Source organism: Pseudoliparis swirei, chromosome 10, assembly GCF_029220125.1.
Source record: "Pseudoliparis swirei isolate HS2019 ecotype Mariana Trench chromosome 10, NWPU_hadal_v1, whole genome shotgun sequence".
NCBI classification, from domain to species: Eukaryota; Metazoa; Chordata; class Actinopteri; order Perciformes; family Liparidae; genus Pseudoliparis; species Pseudoliparis swirei.
The window spans coordinates 14,760,687-14,776,722 of record NC_079397.1 but is presented as its reverse complement, the minus strand read 5'-3'; the positions used below and the strand labels follow the sequence as shown (position 1 = coordinate 14,776,722).

Here is a 16,036-nt window from a genome sequence, read left to right as displayed (position 1 = left end):
TCTTTATGGATCTTGCCAGGGACTAAATTAAACCCAAACGCGGCCCCCTCCAAACCCCGAGATGCGAGCAAGGCGGCAGCATCCTTGGTAAAAGAAAATTACCCCCCCCCCCCACCAAAAAAAAACAGTTGCCTTCTGCCACGCGCTCCGTCCTCCCGAGCCTCGAGATCCGCTGTGAAGCTGCACACTCCCCCCCCCCCCCCCCCACACACACCCCACTCTCTCTCCAGTTCCCACTCCGCTGCAGCACCCTCCGCAGCTCAGTTGAGCAGGAGCACCGCACTGAGTCACATCGTTGCACACACGCTCTCTACACGCACGCACGCGCACACGCACGCACGCACACACACATCAGGCGCAGCACACACACACACACACACACACACACACACACACACACACACACACACGCGCGTATACAGCCTCCTGCAGTATCCCATACGGCGCAGCGGCGTTTCCAACGGCATACAAAGTGCGTCCTCGCCGGGGGAATGAGAGGTGCAGTCGCCGGTTCTCGGAGCGCCCAGAGCGGCACAGTGAGGTCCTGCTGATCGGGGGGTGCTGCTGGAAGTCCGCTGCTATTTCTTTTTTGCCTGTGCAGGAATCGCCTACTAACTTCACCTCTGCCCTGGATTTAAAGTGGACAAGCCGTTTGAACGGGATCTAACAGCACTTTGAGCATTTCTCATTTTTTGGGCGGGGGGGGGGAGTAAAAGGAGTTGGGGATCGCTCTGGACGTGCCTCTTATCCGCAGTGTCGATGCGGCTGCGGCTGTGAAGTGATATCTGCATAGATTACAGGTAAGGAAAGGAGGCTTTTACGCGGCGTTAGTTCCCACCGACGGGACTATTTCTAGGGTGTCTCGGTGCCATTTTTGCCAGTTTTTTTGTTGGGGTGTGAGGCTGCCTCTGCACCAGCCAGGTGACGGGAGGCGTGTTGCACCTGTTCTCGCTGCGCCATGCCCGCTCTGCGCACTCCGGAGATCGGGCGGTTTTTTCCCTCCCGAACCTGTCCATTTAAATCGTAGGCTCCAACTAGCCCCGAGGAGAATCTCAGAGCATTTTAATGATCTGCTATTTATCTCAACTTGGGACCCATTATAGACTGGAGTCCCTCCGTTTGGCGCTTCATGCCACCCATGCCCTTCACTGTAAGCCAGAAAGAGAGAGAGATAGAGAGAGAGAGAGAGAGATGGAGATGGCGCTGCATATCCAAACTGTCCGTGTTCCTCTTGGAGTCAACTCTGAAGGTTACAAACTGAAATATGTGTCGGGGATTCCGCGTCAGATTTACGCAGTGCCTTTGGGGATCAGCCCAGTGCGTAACGGACCAGCAGCGGCGGCGTGCAGACTCGTGGTCTGCAGTTGGGATGTCAGTGGTGTCTCGGCTCTAAAACGTGGAAATGGACCATTTTTTTGATCTGATATGTCCGCCACACATGGTCTGGTCAGGATGCTTAGCAACTGTAAATGCATCTCATGCTAACGGGTTGATGGACACCGTTGTGAGTGAGAGTGATGAGCACGGCGTGGTTCTTTTGGAGGAAAGTTCGTCAATACATCCCGGCTTCAGAGCATCTTCTCCATCCTTATAGGGATCCACGTTGGGATGTCTCTTGTTGTATAGCCTGGCACTATTCAAGCATTTACGCCACGTTTGTCATTATCAGAGTTGGGTCGACTGTGTCTCTTCCAAAAGGCATTTGAAGCTGACCACATAGACGAAGTGTGGAGGGCTTGAACAGAAAACATTGTCCTGCATCCGCAGGGTCGGACTCAGTGCAGTGAGGCAGGCTCCTGAGGTCAGAGTGACTTTAAGTCATGCACTTGTATTACCTGTGACACTTATACAGCATCCCGTAGGGTCACGTGATGTGTGCCATTTACTATAGTTCTTTAAAACATTTTGACAGATTATTGAAAAACATTTGATGAAAGATTTTTGTTGTTGTTGCTTTTTTCACACCAGTAAAGTTTGTGTCTTGACTACTTCACTATTTTAATTCATTTAAACTTCTGAGATGATTTTAGAGACAACATTGACTTATAATCAGCCTCCTTTTGTTTGGTCCTGGAGACGTTGTGATGAGCAATGATGAGTAAATGTATTTTTAATGCTGAATGTCTGAGACGTTACCATCAATACTGTCTGAAATAAGTTAATTTCATCTGTAAACGTGAACGAACTTTATTGTAAAAGCTTAGTTTTTTGTGTGCCTACATTCGTTGTGCTCACGGTTGCTCAACCCCTTTGACACACACACACATTCTGTGTGTGTCGTTCCCTGCAATCTGTGTTATTTATATTTGATTGGGATTGTTCGTTGGACCCTGATCTGACTTTCTAGTTATTCAAACAAGGGAAGAAGCAGTGCAGCCTCCGCAGCACACGCTATAGTTCCAACCATGTGGCGTGGATCCCTGATCCAAACGCCACTTATGGAGTCAGGGACCTACTTTGTCTCTATCCTGCACCAAAGCACCCCCCTTTCTCGCCTCCTTTCCTCCCAACCTCCCACCCTCCATTGCACCTCATGTGCAGAAAACAGCTGCTCTTCCCGATGCAAAATGCAGATCCCCAGTACAAGCAGTCACACCGAGTACTCTGAGCCCCTCTGCTGGTTTCCTCCTCCCTCGATCCACCTGCACTCCAGACTCAAAGCATCAATTCAGTATCGGCCATCCAAACGCTCTTGGTCTGAACTCTTCATCTTCACCCTTATTGCTGCCGAGAACTGTGATGATGCACTTTGAGTTGTGCGGGTTATTTTTTTGAGTTTTTCTAACAAACAGATGGCATTCTTGTGTTTAGTGCTCGCTCAACCGAGCGTGGCTGAAGGGACAAGGTTATATCCTGGAAAAACCACGAGGGGCAGTGTGACTTCACTGGTACAGTTGATGGATCCATCCCGTATCCCAAGCGTTCCTTGGCATCAATTTAGATTTAGTTTCAGCCACACTTACATTATGTGTGATGTGTATATGGGATAATTCATCAAAAGATGCACATGTTTATTAACATTAGCCTACCGAATTTCCTTTTTTTTCCACAGAGCACGTTTATGTGTGTTTTGCTTTGGCTGGTGGGGACCAAAAACATTATGATATTATTCGATGTGATGCCTTTTTGTTCCCCAAGTCCCCCTGACAGACAAGTGAACACACGCTTTACAAAGAAAACCCAAGCAGCAGCTGCTGCTGGGTGCCGAGTGGTTTATTAGTTGCTGTTTACCTGGAGCTTGCACTCGTGAGGTAACAGAGAGCAGATCCCTCACAGGGCAGGCGGAGCTCCCTCTGCTTATCTGTGTCAGTGTGGCTGTGTCTGGCCGGCCAGCTGGAGGGGAGCGTGTGTCTGTTTGTGTCTGCGCTCAACATTCCTGAATGTTCCAATTGTGTGTGTGTGTGTGTGTGTGTGTTATGCATCCGTCAGGGTTTTAGTCCCTGGGCAGTTTGATAATCCCTTCAACATCTACTTCATGCCTCCTCGTCCTTTCACCAAATTCCAGCCCGGTTCTAAACTCGTAGAGGCTGTAAGAGCACTCGGTACTATTCAGTCTCCCTCTCTCACTATTCAGTCTCCCTCTCTCACTATTCATTCTCCCTCTCTCACTATTCATTCTCCCTCTCTCACTTCCCCGTGTGCTGTCCATCAAGGCCTGCCTATAGGAATTGGAACAGCAGCCTTTATCGGCCTGTAAGCACCTCACGTTGACTTACTACCCCTTGTCTGCGGGCCAATGTTTCGGCTATGAGGCTGGAGTTTGGACCCGGAGAGCGCGGCCCTGTCAATATTATGGCTGGCTAATGGATAAACTCTCACTCCAGCCTTGGCAGCAAGGACATTCGTTACATTTTAAGCTCCGTAGAACATCTTTGCAATGTGTTCATGTCACTGTGAATGAATATGAATCGGGAGGATTCTCCATAGTGATATTAATGCCTGTTAGAAGTGCAGGGAAGGCTGTGCAGAAGTGTGTGAGTGTGTGTGTGTTGGTGTGAATGATGCATCTGTGACGGGCCTGGCGAGGCCCGATCTGAATACTGGAGTCACAGAGATGTATCGTCATGTCAGACTGAATGATGCATCTGTGGATTGGACCTGAATGGAGCTCTCTGTTTGTTCTCATTCTCTTTCTGTTGCTCACTTGATGTCCCACACACACACACACACACACACACACACACACACACACACACACACACACACACACACACACACACACACACACACACACACACACACACACACACACACACACACACACACACACACACACACACACACACACGCACACACAGACACCCCCTCCAGGCTGTGACAGGACTACCAGACGCAGACTAGTGCCCAATTAGCCCCTCCCCCCCCCCCCCCCCCTCCTCTCCCATGCTATCAAACAGCACAGAGAAGCCTGCAAATTGTATTTCCGTGTCACCATCGGTTTTTCACACCATAATCGGTCCCCCATATTTTGGGATGGCTTGACACACGACTCTAGCAATGCTGCAGGGCTGACATTTCATTTCATTTAACATATATATATATTTTTCGGACGGTGCGACCCAATTAAACATGGAGTGTGTTGGTTTATTTTTCTAGAGATTAACTAGAGTTGGTATGGAGTTCAGTTCCAGTTATCGTTGACCTTGACTTGTCTTGTGTATGTTGTGAGGACTTGACCTTAGAGCAGACTTCAAACCTTGTGTGCAATGTAAGAATCAAAGTCTATTTGTATTATAATTATCCCCTAATTTAGTTGTCTGTTTTTAATTTATTTATTTTTGATTTTCCATTTTATTTTTTATTTTAATATATACTTTGAAATGTAATATTGGTTTCTTGCTATTCCACTAGTTTTGCTTTGACTCTCTGTGGAGCACTTTGTAAACATTGATTTTAAAGGTGCTATATAAATACAGTTAATATTATTATTATTATATTTTAGTGGACATTTCATTAGAATGATGGCTTCACTGACTGACGACTTGCCGGTTTGGCTCTCAATTCCGATATGGGGGGGAGGACTATATGCTACATTAAGAGAGTAATTGCTCACGAGTTTGTAATGAACCCTTTGGTAATGCACCACAGAGCTGCATATTGACGTTCTGCTGCATCAATGACGGCAGAGATCTAAAGTGAGGACCTCCAAACAAAAGGCCTTTTGATTTCTATGGAGAGAAATCAATACGAGTCCCAGCATCCAATTTAATAAGAACCTTTGTTCTCCTCCGAAGAGTTTACTCAGTATGTGTGATGCCTACTGAGAAGATATGTACCCATGCATGTGTGTGTGTGTGTGTGTGTTCCTCACTTTTTTTTTTCATCCTGGTGGCCAGAGTCCTATTAAGCTGTCACGTGCCTCCTCTAATGGGGCTGAATACATGTACACGGTTCTATCTATCAGGCGCACCACTTTTATTTCACTCCCTCCAGCCTTCCCTCATGCTTCCTTTCATCTTTCTTTCCTCAATCCTTCTCTCTCACTGACTGCTCCTGCCTCGGGTTCTCTCGTCCCATATCTTTCTGTCTCACTCCAAGCTGACAAGCACATCACTTTATCGGTGTGTATTCGTATGTGGGGGGTTAGGCCGACAAAAAAAAATAGAAAAAGAATCCTGACCGTTGTGACATAGGGATGACCGATGAGCCAGGACACAAATTGAGAAGGAGACACAGGCTGCTGCTGTTTTTTTTATTTATGGGAATCGGGGTGGCGCTGAAAGGACCCAACATGTCCTGACAGCTCCTTTTTGATAAGACCGTGTAAAGATCCTCTCCCAGGTCTCCATGATTCATATGGAGTCGTGGGGCTGATATATAAACAGCCGTCTTTGATGCAGCGGCAGGTGGACATGCTGCGGCACATCGGCTCTTATGTTTGTGTGCCAAGCCGAGCATGACAAGAAGGAAATTAGTTTTGTTTCAGATCCACGAAATGATGAGAAAATTGCAGACGGTCTTGGGGCATCCCCCCCCCCCTCCCCGCTCTATCATTTCTTCCCGCGCCGACGCCTTAAATCCACGCAAGGATTAGGACCATAATTCCGTTTTCATCCCGTCTATCGCAAAGAGGCATGGCCACGCATGCTCAAGTACGCATGCTTGCGTGCACACATTTGATTCATCCATATCAGACAATACCACACAGCTCTCAATATTCATCATGTAACGTACAACCGACGTTTGAATTATGTTTTTTTCTTCTTTCACGCCTTGTAATCTCTCCCTCGGTGACTCAGGCAGATGCTTCCTCCAACTGTTTTTCTCTTAAGTGTCCAGATAGTTACTTTTCATGTTTCAAAATAGAATTAGGTACAACATAGATGAAGAGAAACTGAAGCTGTACACGGAGAACAGACGAAATGTTGAATAATGCAGTAAAAAAAGAAAAGAAGAAAAAACAGGAACAAAACTAATCCACACAATCAAGGTATATTTGTTTGTTTGTTTGTGTATTTTATTCAGTCAATCAAATCAAATACAATACAATTCTATATAATATACAAAAGAGAAAGACTGAAAAGGTAAAGGTAGAAGCAAAAAATGCTTATAAATTCCTATCCTAAATTGAAATCAAAATAAATCAGAAAATTAATATAAAATAAAGAAAAAAACAACAAACTAAATAAAAAACAAAATATATTTATATATACTACCACATACATCTTCCATATAAATACGTTTTTAATCACATTTATAACTCTCAAGAATTGTTTTATAAATAATTCCCGTGAAAACCAAAAAGGAGTTGACCATTCTTTTGAAGCAGAGTCGACGTGCAGCGATAGAAGTTCATCTCAGGTTGTTGACAGGAGTATGTAACCGCTCGACAAGGTCCTAGCCCACGTTCACCTTATTGGTTGTGCGAACTCTGCAGTGACATTGATAAGTGCTGCTTTCAGAAAAGTTGAACTGGTTTCAACTTGAAAAGTGGATAAGTGCTTCGGGCGCTCGGTGCAATAAGAGGTGTTCGGGGGTTATGAACACTCAAACGCACCACCTCTCCTTCAGAAATATTAATAAAAGAACACCAGCGTTATTTAGCGGATGCACGATCGGAGCTTTTTTTAGGTCGTCCAAAGGTCTTGGACACGTAAAACAAATTGCCAAGCAAAATGTATTGAATATTTTATTGTATGCTGCAGATGTGTTGCGCTCCAGTAGTTCTTCCTCACTGAAGTGCAGCGCTGCTGTGACTGAAAGTCGTCATGGCCCAATTGAGTAGAGTCCACAATACAATATATTGAGAATTGCATTACTCCGTATGATTTCTACATTTCTATTGTTTCCTCACAGAAAGGATCCTCTGCTATGATGACTAACGTATTGACAGTGATTTAATGATATGTCTCACCACTCTGCGCCACCCTCCCTCTCTCACTTCCTGTGTGCAGCGGTGTCAGGGGGCATCAGTATGCAGTGTTGCCACAGTAATTGTGAAACAGCGGGCTCGGGGAGGACCCCTGCTGCGCTGTAGCCAGAAGGCAGTGTGTGGTGGGGGGGGGGGGGGGGGATCTGCTCTTACTGTAAGAACCTCCCCGCATCACCCGATGGATAAATCATAGTCTGGCAGGATAATGTTGGGGTTTTTACGGAGAGATTTAACACGGTTTACACGTTGGTGTTATTCTCCTCTCTCTCTGTGCTACTTCCTCCCTTTTGAGTTTGGGATTTTTCCTTTGAGTAATTTTTTTTTCTTCTTCTTCTTTTTCTGTTGATGGGATTCGAATGCAGCGATTGACTCTTCGCCAAGTGCTGGAGAGAAGTGTGTTGCTCTCCTGGAATAAAACGTGTTTCCTTGGCTATCCTTGTAAAGCCTCGGACTTTCATCACTGACGGCGATTGATTTTTGATCGCCGCGATTAAACTTGCCAGGGAAGTGGCGACTGCTCTGGAATGTGAACGTTTTGCCATGTGAAAGTTTCACCATATTAAACATCTCTGGTTCTCCTTCAAAGTACAAATTATCAAACTGGTTAATCTGCAAGAGGTGTTTCTCACGCGTGATATCATCTCAATGGATATGTCATAATTTCTCACTCCCTCTCCTCCATATTGGGACTGAGAATCATTTATCCTGGATGATGAAAGCTTACTGTCATCTCAAGCTTGCATTCTTGCTCTGTGTAGGGAGGACCTATGACATGTTTCCTCTATAAAGACACAAAACATCCTTACCTGCCACCCACGCAACTAACCGCGTTCCTATGGCAACATGATCTGTCAACTAAGAGCCCCTCCACAGAAAGTGTCCTCACTTCTGTGCTTGCCTTGAAAGAATAGCAGGAGGCACTCAAGAGAAGCGACGGGTTGACAGTGTGATGGACATTTTACCTTTACGGTCCCCTTTCTGCAGCGAGAGAAAGCTCCCAACACCTGTTGCCATACTCAAGATGCTGATCTCCAGCGCTCGACAACAATTCAAGTAAATGCAAATGCGCATTTGCTGAAAAACAATTATCGAAATAGTTGTTAGTTTATAAACTGGCTGGAAAAAAAAGAGACAGTTGCAAGTGTTACAGTTACATCACGCGCCCCCTGACTGTTTATCCTTCCTCGGAGAAGCAGTGTGTGCTCGCTTTGGAGAGATACTTTCGGGGGGGCTGTAAAATCGCAGACTCACAGGGGAAAGGGGAACCACACAAGCCAAGCACCCTCCCTCTGACGGTGTACTCTGCTGGCTCACTGAAAGGCCATCTTCTCTCTCCTCCCCCCACCCTCCCTCTCTCTCTCTCCGAGTCAACAAACGCAACTGTGGAGAAAGGACCAGTTCTGAGAGAAGTTCTCACCCCACCCTTCACCCTCCCTGTTCTTTGTGTCCATCCGTTCTGCATTGTCATGGCACTCCTTCCAGCTGAGCTATGATTGGGTTGCTTTGGACCCACCGGCAAATCTGGCAACCAGATAGTTGTGTGGTGTGAGCGTGTGTCTGTGTGTGTGTGTGTGTGTGTGTGTGTGCGCTTGTCGATGTGTAAGAGGTTTCTTTCCATGTCTCTGGGAAAAGCAATGCGATGAGGTAAAGCTTGCAGAAAAGCAAAGTACAAAAAAACGTCCGTGACCAACTGTGGAGAGATGAAAGCAGGGGAGGGGGGAGAGGGGAGAGGGAGGATGGGAGGATGGGAGGGGTAAAACGCTGGATAACAATTTTGCATCCTCTCCCATGCCGCTGTGAACGACGGCCGGGTGGAAAGCTTGTCTGATGTGTTTACGCCATTGGCTTACAGGGATGGAGCTGAAAGGAGAGTGGTAGTTTGAGGGGAGACAACAAGTTGGGAGGAGGGGGGGGGGGGGGAGCTGGGAAAAGGCATGTCATGGAGTCTAAACCGGCCTGAACTTGGTTCACCCACCTCCCAGTTTAGGAAACGGCTCACAAACATTTCCAGCTGATGTTTAAAGGATGTTTTCTATTGTACATTCAGAGTGCACATTATATATTAGTGACGCCAACATGTCAGCCGCGTGAATTCCGTTTCGCAAATCAAATCCTGTGTTAATTATACTCTGACATTTAAATAATGACGTTCAATAATGAGCTACAAAGTCATCGCCATTTCTGTAGAGTATTCTCAGACACACCAAGAACATACACTACCGTTCAAAAGTTTGGGGTCATCCAGACAATTTTGTGTCTTCCGTGAAAACTCACTTTTATTTATCAAATGAATTGAAAATTGAATATAAAATATAGTCAAGACATTGACAAGGTTAGAAATAATGATTAATATTTGAAGTATTAATTTTGTTCTTCAAACTTCAAGCTCAAAGGAAGGCCAGTTGTATAGCTTATATCACCAGCATAACTGTTTTCAGCTGTGCTAACATAATTGCACAAGGGTTTTCTAATCAGACATTAGTCTTCTAAGGCGATTAGCAAACACAATGTACCATTAGAACACTGGAGTGATAGTTGATGGAAATGGGCCTCTATACACCTATGGAGATATTTCATTAGAAACCAGACGTTTCCACCTAGAATAGTCATTTACCACATTAACAATGTATAGAGTGTATTTTTGATTAATGTTATCTTTATTGAAAAAACAGTGCTTTTCTTTGAAAAATAAAGACATTTCTAAGTGACCCCAAACTTTTGAACGGTAGTGTATTTAGTGCAATGGCAGCAGCTGCAGGCCAAAGCTGTTTCGCAACACTCCTCAAGTTTCTAATACGTCGCTACGGTTGCGTGTCCTTCTTGCAGCAAACAAGTTGCGCCATGTTTCTGTTCTGGCCAGTGGGATGCTGCTTGACAAGGCCAAAGGGTTTCTGCAACAGTGCAGGATTTTTGTTTCTTTAGGGGTCCGTGATCCTGTACACTGCCTGTGAATTTTAATCTGTGTGTGCAAAGTGTGTACGTTTCAGAATGCGTGAATGAGTCTGTAGCTTGCACCAGAAATATGACAGAGTGGATTTATGAGTCTGGGAATCGTTTAATCACGGTCCTCATCCCACTCCCCCTCTTCTCAGATAACTCTTTGTGCCCCAGGACATCGCAGACCAAGGATGACGCTGACATTTGGCTTGTGGTGCAGATTTATGGTTGAATGGATTGCCATTTATTTCCCTTACACACATGTACAAACCCCACACGTTAAAAAAAACCCCACTGTCTTTAATATTATTCGTCATACTTTCAGCAGATGGTTTTAGATGCGTGCAGTAATTCTTCGAGCATTGCATTCCACACATCTTTCCGATCAGACCTCTGTATTTATGTTCTGCTTGGATACTCTCATCACTGGGTGGGAATCACTTGTCCTGCATTGATCGGCCAGTTTACACTCTTTCTTTGATTTAGCAGCATTTGAGCTCTGACCTTTTCCAATGCAGTCAAGCACAGGAGAAATAAACAGGTGCACACACTATGTGCGGAACCTCTTTACGAATGTGTTTGTGTTGATGTTTCCTATCCTTGGCATGCATCTGCTGCATGAATGACTCCTGTAGCGTCTCATTCTACTCAGCAATTAAATATTAACATTGTCGATATCCTCGTAACAAGCCCAAAGGAGACTCTTATCCGTAATTATTGACAATTACTGGCAATTACTACCGATTATGACCTCATGCCTGCATTAGTTTTAGTTGTTTCGATGGATGTATACCTGAATGAGAATGAGAATGATCGTAAAAAGGGAGATATGCTTTTGTGCATTTGTGCACATTGACATGTTCGGGTACGATTGGAATGGAGTGTGAACATGCTTAGTTTGGGGAGAAGCCTGAATATCACATTATTTATTCACCATCATTTGTTATGGGGACCGTATTAGTGTTATTATGTGAACCAATGGACTCTTCGTTTTTTTAACTTTGACCTTTTAGTGATCTGACACATCCACTTCTGTTGAATGGGGCCAGCTGTGTCTTCTCCTGTCTCTGCATTTGCTCTTTCTCAGGAAGTAGTTATAATATAGCACCATTTGCTAAATGTGTTTAAAAATGGGATATCTCAGAGGCCGGAAGGGTAGTTTTGACACATCCTGTCAAACTACAAATCTTTCATTTTTCTGAAACCATTACCGCAGGGCTGCAAAGTCTCTGCAGGTGTAGACATTCTGTCTTCACGAGCATGTCCCACATTCTCCAGAAATAAGGTCATGTGTTTCTTTCTAAGTGATGCAGCCATCACGTTGAGAGTCAGAGCCACAAGAGACACGAGACATCGAGATATTATGTCAATGTTCAATGCAATGTTCGACTTTGTGTCAAATGGTGTGTTGATTTAACTCAGTGGTAATTACTTTGAGGCTGTTTTGTCCTGTTGTATTTCGGATGGCATTGCATTTCATGGCTGTCGTTGTTATTTTGTCAGATTTCCAACCTTATACAGATGATCACTAAGTATAGATTAAAAGATGTGCACCAGTGGTTAACTTCAATATGATTTTATGTATGAAAAATTCCTTTCCATACCTCAATGAATAATCAGAATTCTAATATACATTATCATAGCAAGGGTGATTTAATCTTGGATCAGTGGATAAGTACAGAGTTAGTTGGCAGTTAAATATGTATTATAGAAACAAAGGAAATAACATTTAAAAACTACAGGCCAGATGACTGACCTCATTCCAGCTGTGCGTTGTAAACCAGGACTTGAGATCTTTAAGACTCATCTTCATCACCACTACGGATTATAAGGGAAAGCTGTAATCCATGCGCTTCGGGCAAACCAAATCAACTGCTGCACTGATGAGCTCACAGATGTGCATAGTGCTCCTCTGTGTGTGTGATGGAATGAGATATTAAGATAGGATGGATTAATATAACTGTTTTTGTCCAATAGTTTATTGGACAAAATCTACTATTGGCTCAGCATAGACACAAATACACACAATTTTGGTTACACACTTGTGCACATCTCCATAAGTACCTGAAGGACACATCAAAAAAAGTGTCGAAACAGAGTAAGGGATCAGAGAAAAATTAAATCAGCAGTTTAACGTTTTATTATAATCACCACAAAGCCTTCTAAATTATCAAGCTTTCATGTCTTAGACGTTAATCTCAGAGGTCAAGTCTGCTTCGGCTCTGTTCGGCTCCTGGAAGGGAGGAAGCGGCGGATACAGAGCGGTCGCTGAAGAGAGGATTTACTGTGGAGGGAGGAACAGAAAAAATAGATATAAAGAATGACGAAAAAGAAACCGCGACACTGCCTGTGTGGCCGGTGATCAATCGCTTCATTTGTCATGTTAATAATAAATACCATACAGACAATGTTAGCGATGACTTGAGAGTATAGAGGGAATGATACAATATAAAATGTATTGAGAGCGAGGTTCAGTTGGAAAAATACAACTTAATGTAATTGTCGATTGTCATGGAGCAAATTGAAAGTATGACATTTTTTTTTTCCACCTGAAATATTGTGAAATAACTTTTTTTTTCAGCAGTTAGAAAACAATTATCTGTTGTGTGGGACGGAAACACATGATGTTGTGGGGCTTCTGACGGTACTGTGGGCTTCTTTGTTCTTCCTATACGACCGGATTCAAATACAAGCCAGACGCATTTGTTTTTCATTTACTTTTTCTGTTGGACTGGATCTGTGGCTATTCAAATGCTCTGATGACAAATCATTTACATGTGATTTCCCTCAAAGAACCAGTAAACATATCTGGTCTCAACCTGGACAGCAGCTATCCAACTTTTCTGAGCTTGTGTACGTGTCTTTGCGTGTTGGAGGGTTTTGTGCCCACATGATCTGACCTTTGAGCAAGCGTTTAGCCACATCATAGCAGAAAAAAATCACAGGTGTGATTCATATTATTATTATTAACTCCTACCCCTTGTAGCTCTGTGTTGGCAGTAGCACTCTAATTAAGGGATACTCAAAAAACTAACTCAGTTTTAGTTTCTACATCGAGTGTGCATACTGTGTGTGTCTTCCCCGTGTCCCCTAATTGCTCATTCCCTTCACCTGCCCTCAGCCAATCCTCTGCCTCCTGTATGATTGCAAGCCCCGCCCTCATTGCTTCCACCTGTGTCTCGTTCCCCTCGTACTCAGATTGCTCTGTTATGTTCTGGTAACCAAAACTGGGACCCAAAAGCAGCACTCACCAACACGGTTAAAGTTAGAAACCAAAAAGGGTTTATTAATAGTATTAAAATCCCCAAAACACTGTGGCGACGAAACGATCTGGCGATGAATGGCAGGAAGACCAGGGTTGAGATACTGCAGAGTCTTGATAGGTGATTGGTGCCAGCTGCTCCAGCAACCGCCGCCCAGAAGAGGGAGGGGATGGCCGACAGAGCAGACTGACGGGGTGAAACACACAGGAGACAAAAGAACAGGGAAACAGAGGACACACAATGATTTGGTTTATTATAAAACAATGCAGACAATGTACAGAGCTAAAGCGAAGTCACTGCCAGACTGTGTACAAAGTTTATTGTCAATACATGAGTGTAAATATGATTTGAGAGATGTTTGTAAGTTCACGGTACAAAAGGCTAAAAAAGGGATTAAAAGAAGATGTATTTCTGTTGTCGGAGTCCAATTATGGAATAATGTTGAAATGGATGTAAGAATGGTGAACTCCTTTTTGGTTTTCAAGGGAATTATTTATAAAACAATTCTTGAGAGTTATAAATGTAATTAAAACGTATTAATATGGAAGATGTATGTGGTAGTATATATAAATATATTTTGTTTTTTATTTTGTTTATTGTTGTTTTTGTTGTTTTATTTTCTTCTTTATTTTATATTAATTTTCTGATTTATTTTGATTTCAATTTAGGATAGGAATTTATAAGCATTTTTTGCTTCTAACTATACCTTTTCAGTCTTTCTCTTTTGTATATTATATAGGAAATATTGTATTGTATTTGATTTGATTGACTGAATAAAATACAAACAAACAAAACAAACAAACACAGAGAAACTACACTGTCTGGATGATAACATGACATACAACCTCCTATCTTCGCTCGTTCTTGCTGCTTCCTTCCATCATTGGAAGTTTCACCGGCTCGCCCCTCATTCATATACCTCTACTCTACAATCTTAAATAAACTGTATATTATGGTTGCAGACTTAAAGTGTGCTGTGTGCAAAATGAAGTTTTGTAATCCCTGATTTATTGCCTGCTTGGATATTGTTGAGCGAGATAGGTCCAGGAAAAGTAAAGAGGGCAAGAGTGAAGAGCTAACGTGAAAGAAGCGCTTTAAGGATGTCGCCTTTGCTGGCAAAAAGGATACTGGAAACCAGAGATGAGACCGAAAGAAAAGGGAAGGCAGGCGAAGAGGGATGAAGAGAGTTTAGGACGGGGGGGGGGGAGGAGGAGGAGCAGAAATTTCACTCTCGTGAAATAACGAAGGAGATGAGGGAAGGCTGGGAGGAGAAGAGGTACAGGGAAGTCAGAATGGATGGATGGAGGAAGAGTGGAAGGACGTGTTGGGACTTGAGATGGTGCCAGTCTGCAGCCGATGGAAGCGAGAGCTGATTAGTCTCCACGGCCCTGCATTCCTGTCTGCCCGTTAGCGTGGGGAAAAAGGGAATAGGGAGAGAGAAAGAGAGAGAAATGGAAGACGAGAGAGACGGAGGCTTTGAATTTGTTCTATGAAAGCAGCTGTCAGACAGTGCCTAGCAACACCATTTAAGAAGGATTATTGGCTGCATTTACGGTGATTACAGCGAAATATCAGCCTTTTGATTCCAAACGAGCTTTTACGGCACATTGCTATGACTAGGGGGCAGTTACCAAGAATAATATCGAGGATATCTTCTCCGTTCACGCAAAATATGTCATGTGTGCTTCTTGTTAAAGAAAGATTAAAGGGAAATATTAAAGCGCTGCTCCACTCTCCTCTTTAAAAACAAAAAAAACCACTCCTGAGAAAGGGATGGTTTGTGTTATTACTCGTCAAAGGATGTAAACATGTGGGCTGCAGCCGTGCTCATCAGCCTCACCTGTGATGATACAGCCTTTTTGTTTTTGCTTATTGGTTTGCGACTATATGTTCGATAAATGCAGTGATTACGCTGCCTTTTGTTCTCTGGCGAGTGGCTTGTGTGTCTTCGTCAGAACTCGGCGGTCATCCTAATCGAGTCCAGAGCTTCATTGCGTTCACGCTGTAAATGGCCCTCTCTGGTCACTGCTGTGTGTCAAACACAGAGGCTCCTCCTATTCAGGAAGTGGGCCGCAGTATAACCCAATCAGAGCGGGGCGCTGACGGCAGAGCAGCGAGCTCTTCAACGGTCCTGCTAATGACATTAGAGCCTCTTGATCTGCACTGATGATAACACACTCCACCAATCTCAGCCTGCATCAGCACCCGCTGCACACAGGTCCAGCCCGAGCCAGCAACGTGTCTGTGTGTGTGTGTGTGTGTGTGTGTGTGACCTTACTTCGGAAACAAGGACTGTTTGAGTGCTGTAGGCTACTCCCTCAAGGGCTCTGTCATTCCCTCGCTCTCTTCGCAGCCAGTAGAGATATTGTAACAAAAGACGCAATGCAGAGATTATTATTCCGGCACAGAAAACATTCGAGAGGGGCCCGACTCTAGAATCCCCGAGTCTCAGATGTGAGAGAGG

General features: G+C 44.1%; 1 protein-coding gene across 1 annotated transcript in view; it reads left to right on the top strand.

The window, feature by feature from the left end:
* The first annotated feature begins 313 nt into the window (after window positions 1-313).
* The window catches only part of plxna4 (plexin A4), a 259,674-nt gene continuing 243,951 nt past the window's right edge, over window positions 314-16,036 (top strand). Inside the window, exon 1 of the mRNA XM_056424726.1 lies at window positions 314-800. The gene's annotated coding sequence lies outside the window, so the exon portion shown is untranslated. The remainder of the gene's footprint in view (window positions 801-16,036) is intronic.